Source organism: Aphelocoma coerulescens, chromosome 3 (genome assembly GCF_041296385.1).
Source record: "Aphelocoma coerulescens isolate FSJ_1873_10779 chromosome 3, UR_Acoe_1.0, whole genome shotgun sequence".
NCBI lineage: Eukaryota > Metazoa > Chordata > Aves > Passeriformes > Corvidae > Aphelocoma > Aphelocoma coerulescens.
The window spans coordinates 102,193,550-102,199,549 of record NC_091016.1 but is presented as its reverse complement, the minus strand read 5'-3'; positions in this window follow the sequence as shown (position 1 = coordinate 102,199,549).

Here is a 6,000-nt window from a genome sequence, read left to right as displayed (position 1 = left end):
ACTGAAAGTCAAACTGTTGATTAGATGAAGGGAAATGCATTGTTCAGTCATCTCAGGCTGAGGGAAAGGAATGCATCCACAAAAGGCCAAAGCCACCTGCTGCAACTATCCCTGGCTGAGTTTGGGGTGTGGGGAGAGCACAGCTCATGGAAGCCAGGTTTACACAGACTCCCCCCAGTCAAGGGGTGAGGAGGAGGTTTTGGGTGCATGGTGCAACCTCTGGTGAGAGGCAATAAACACCCATCCTCCATTACACAAACTGGCCCAGCTGTGGAACCCCCAACCCCACAGGGCACATCCATGGGACTTTCACGTGAGAGGCTCGGCCCCACAGGACTGCATGTGATGCTACAGACCCAGAGTCTGCTGTGAGAGACTGCCCCCCCTGCTCCCCCAGGGGGATGTGCCTGCACATTGCTACCTGGCTCGAGGAGGTATAAACCAACCGGATTCTGTGCTTTATGGGGGGTCCTGCACTACCAAAAAGACCATCTGGAGAGGATCAGCGAACATCGTTGGGATCCACGGAGTGGTGATATTTTCCTTATTCTGTCCCTGTCATTTCTTCTGTCCCCCCCACCTATTTTCTACTTCTTTCTTCCTTCCTTTCTCTCTCTCTCTCTCTCTCATATTTACCATCAAATAAAACCTTTACTATTGTCACTGGCATATGGTCTCGTTTGCACCTTAATTTGGGCAGAGGCATTTCTAAGAACCTTAAAACTGGATCATAACAGTGTATTACTGTTGTTGTAATTTTTATTACTGTTCTTATAATTTTAAATATTAAATGAAAAACAAATTTGTCCCAGATGGTTACCAAGGGACTTCTTAAATTGGAAAGCATGTGAATGTCTTTTCTTGTCTCAATCCCAATCCTTTATAACAGCATATACAGGTAGAGCATTTGCATACAAAGTCATCACGTAAGACAAATCTCAAGCCTGGATATTTCATAAATATTAAATTGCAGCAGATAAAAAGGGAAAAGCATATGATAAAGTTTAGGAAGTTTCTTGACATTTTGAAAGGAGAACATCTATATTTAAGCTGAAAAAAAAAGGTGACAAAGGACATTATTAGTGCCAAAGTTTGAAGATTGAAGTGAACCTGATTTCATCTCTGTCTCTTTCTTCATACTTTGGCAGACTGTTATTCCCACCACACAAATTCCCTAATTAACTTTCTGTATTTCATGGCTCTATAACTTCATTTATTACATACATGAACTGCTTCTGAAATTGGGCAATATGGGTGAGTATATACTTGAGAGCATAAATGCCACTTGGGGCTTTTAAAGTAGGATTTAAGAGAAAGATAGCTTAGAGTAACAAATGCGTTCAGAAAGCTTGTGCTTGATGGGATTTATCATAGTGGAGATGACTGCATTTATATCATTACTCCCTTTGATCTGAGACTTACTTACAGGCCTAATTACAAGACTCTACAGAAGAGCACAGGCAGCTTGGTGCCTGATTTCTTCCTAGTTTCCAATGTCATTCAGAAGGAATGTGGCATAGCTCTCATGCTGACTACACCTAAGGTGTGTGGGTAGTACAGTACCAAAAAAAGCGGTACTGACCAAAGAAGTTTCCAATGCAACGAAGAGGCAAAGGAGGCAGTCATTTTTGCTAATGACCTATGGGTTAGGATACTCTATACAGCAGAAAAATCTGGCCCTATTACCTAAAATCCAGCGTGGAGTCAAACTGAGTTCTGTATTTACTAGGAGAATATCTTAATCTTGTAACCGCACCATATGGCAGTCAATTTTAAAAGTGATTGCCTGAGAGACTATAGTATCATAAAGTCTTGTAGCTTGGAAAAGACCTTTAAAATCATCTATGTCCAATCATAATACAGCACTGTCAAGTCTACCACTAAACTATGTCCCAAAGCACCACATCCTCACATTTTTAAATACCTCCAAGGGTGGTGACTCAACACTTCCTTGATTAGTCACCACACTTGCACTGTGTGCTTTGATTTTAGATGTCTGAATTAATAATTTTCCAGCTCACAAAATGCACAATTTCACTGGGAATTATGTTTCTAACTTACCTTATTGCTTAATAAAATCTCACTTGGATCTTATTGTGCCCTTTCTTACCAAAACAACTTTGAAACTCTGGCATATAGTTATGCAAGAGAGTTAATTTCCTTATATGAGATTTAGGTGCATATCGTGACAAAAAAGAGAAAATTATATTAGAGAGTTTTAAAGTTGTTTTTACATCCTCAGTAAACTGAGGCTAGGAAGACTAATTCACAGGAATGTTGTATCCAAAATGCAACAGAAGATTCCTGCAACTCAGAAGTAGAAGCCATTCACTCTCTTGTTTACTGCTCCTTGTAGATGCTCAATGCTTTTTGCTGTCAATGGGTTATGGGTCAGAGCCACTGACCTCATCACCAGCTGTAATAGGTTATTATGACCTTATTACTTGTGAATAGATAGAAGAGGCCAACCTCATTCAGTACTAGAAGAGGCAATTTGAAACATAATGTCCATTAAAATCAACTATTCATAAAATATTAATGGTATTAAAAATCTAAATACAAATCCAGAAAGCTTTTAATCATTAAGCCAGAGAAAAAACATTTATTCATGTGCTATTGACAAAGTAAACTTTTAAGTGTTTTTGATGGCATTTTAAAATATTGATAGTATTATAGATTGAGATGGTATATTTGAGGAGCCTTACAGAAATAGAATAGTTTAATAGCCTCAGGTTCTATGGTTGGTGATAAGCTAATGGTATGCCTTCTTTTAATATGGGGAGATATTGAGCATAGAAAGAACAAGTTGTACTGTCTCTGAGATAACCATCTAAAGAGACAAACATCTATATTCTGCACTTTTTCAATTTTCCAAGTGGCCCTCGGCAGTGTCCCAAAATGCTGTATAGTGTTGTGGTCTTTGAGCTCGTAAGAACTCCTTCCATTCAGAAATGCAAAAAGGCAGAAAGTACTGAAAAAAACATCTCACCTTCTATCACTGAACTCAGAGTTAACAAAAAGCTTCTGTGCTCTATTGATTCCTTAGGTTTTAACTTTTATATTTTTCAAATTCTGTACTGCTTAGTGTGTAACTCTGAAGTTTCTTGTAGCCTGTTAATTTCTGCTCTCTCATGCCAAGTAGACGTAAAAAAGCCTCTCCGGGCCTGCTCTTCAAGGACACCCAGACTGTCCTAGGCCAAAAGTATAAACCAAAGAGCCTCTAAGGGAGGGTAAGTTGAGGGGAATTACATCATTAAAGGGAGGCTTTAATTGGAGAATTAACCCTGATATGCAAGTGAACCAAACCTATAAACCTCGTGACCTGTGGTCCATCTTGGGGTCCATCTTGGCAATAGCCTCTGGCTCCCCAGGGATACCTTTGAAGGCCTTTCAAATAAATATCTGCTTTTATTGCCTTACTCCTGTTTAGTCTCTGTTTCTAGGAGGCCTCTTAAGGCATCACTACAAACACCTCTGTCTCTTGTTGATCATATGCTGGGAAGCACAGCCACAGACTTGATTTGATTAAAGAATTTGTGAAACTTTTTTTTGTAAGTTCTTTAAGGCTGAGGCAGGGAGAGAAAACAAAAAAATAAAAAAATAAAAAATAAAAATAAAAATAAACATTAAAATAAAAATAAAAATGAAAAATTAAAAAGAATGAAGAGAGTAACTCATTTAGTGATTCTTTTTGCAGACAGTTGATTAGAAACCTCCCCTAGGGACTGGGAAGTAAGGGTTCAGGTGCTTCTCCTGAACTAAGTAGAGCATAGCTGAGCTTGCTCTTTTTGGGATATGTTATTACTAATAAAATTGGTTTTTTTGGAACGGATTCCTGATTTTTGAGTAAGATTCCCAGTCTTCACAATGTACCAGTCTGAAAATTCAAAATTTTCTTGAAATAATTGAAATTTAATGGGCGAAAAACCACTTCCAACCCTGTAATCGATATTTCTGAGGTGGAAAGAAATCACTGTACTCTTCTGAAATATGTATTCTGTCTAAGATAATTCAATCCTTCTGTATTTTTTTTCAGTCATGTTAGCACCCAATATCCAGTTAAAGAAAAGACTGGTCTGTTTTTATTTTAGGGAGAAAAAAAGTAATACAGTTTTTATTGCAATATTTGACGGGAGTATTTTTTATCAGAATGAATCAGACATCTCAGGTTGGATAAGGTCATGATAAGCATAGTCTTTATGGATTTTTAGATATGTAAATATAGTTTGAATACCTAGTTCTTGTCTAAATCATGTTAAAAATTTGAGACTTACTATTTTTGTTCTATAACTTTGAATGGTCTTTGCTACTAAAGTTTAAAAGACATATTGTCAAGAGCAATCAGCAATTCAGCAACCCCTGCTTTGAAACCAATATGAGAAACGGATTGTCCAAAAACTTAATTTCCATTTAATCATATAAATGAACCAGAGAGATATTCTGAGGTATTACACTCTTGGCATGTCCCACTGAGAAGAATGGATCTGTTGAATGCATGCTGTTGAGAATTGCTTCATCTAGATGCCTAAATAGGAGTTTAATTCTTTTGACAGTTCTACAGTAACAGGAAAGCCTCACAAAGACATTGACCTACTATAAAGGACAAACATTAATAGTAAGATTCTCATATAAAAATGTTAGCTTACTTCACTCATAATTACTTGTATCATGCTTTTTTGAAACTAAATTATAAAATATGTATTAAAGAAGAAATTGTGGGTTTAAATTTCCCAAAAATATTTTTTTCTACCTACAGTGAATTTCATCTGCAGTGACCCAATTTGCTGGTTGCTGTGGTGGGATTTCTAAGGATATCTGCAACAGATTGAGTTATAAGCTCAGGTATACAAAAGTATTTCCTTCTTCCTAAGAGTGCACCTTTTGAGATCACTAAATATGTATATGCAATTCCCTACTGAATTTCTGCGGATTTACTGGAAACTGTTTACCTCCTTGAATGCACCTTTGACCTGCCTAATCTTAGCTTCACAGATTTTTAAAGCAAAATGATCCTAGACTAACTAGATCCTAGGTTATATATCACTCTTAGAAATATTTCTCTGGTCACTACTGTCTTGGACACATTTATTTGGAGTTTGCTCAAGGCAAAAATCTCAGTGGCCTAGAGTTGAGTCACACCTTTTTGCTTTTAAAGTTAGGAATGGCATTTCCTATACATGTACCAAGGTATTACATGTACGTGATTGACAGCAAAACAACCATAAGGGCTTTCCTCCTCTTGAGTGAAGGGAGCAGAAGAGCCTCAGAAACCTTTATGGGTCTGAACAGAAATGCTAGTTTTCTGCTGTTTTCCCCATCTTCCATTTTGAGAATACTAAAAACCCCTAATTGTCACAGATAACTCTTTTCACTTCAATTACTCACTAAAATCTGCCTTGAGGAATGGAATTTAGAGCTTGTCTTGAGCACCTGCATTTGAATTGTACCAGCCAGTGAAACAACTTGCACTAAGAAATATAAATGATCTCTACACATGCATTTTCTTTGATTTTCTCACATTACACCCATCTCACCATATCATGAAATCATCACTGATTATCACTAATTGGATTTGTCTCTGGACTGACTGGGAAGACAGACAAATTGAGTCAGTAATTCCAGTTTACTCCAAGCACTCTTAACTGAGCTCAAAGAAAAAACTGAAGTTCCCAATGTAGTGTTCCACTTACCAAGGTCATCGCTTACTTAGGTTTTTCAAGCATAAATCTCTGTGGGTGAAAATGCATATTTTAAAATCACAGAGAACTACTCAAACCTTTTTAGGAAATTAGACATGAACCATTATGACAAATAAAATGATTATGAAAGCAAGGTTGAGGATATGCATTTTTAAATGAACAGTAAAAAATTTAAAAAGAGAAATAAAGTTGATTGAGAAAGTCTCCATTTGGGCATGAATTTAAAATAATTCCATGCAGCCTGAGACTCTTTTTTCCCGGTCTTCCCATCTCTTTATCAGGCAAAGGAGGAAAACTGGAG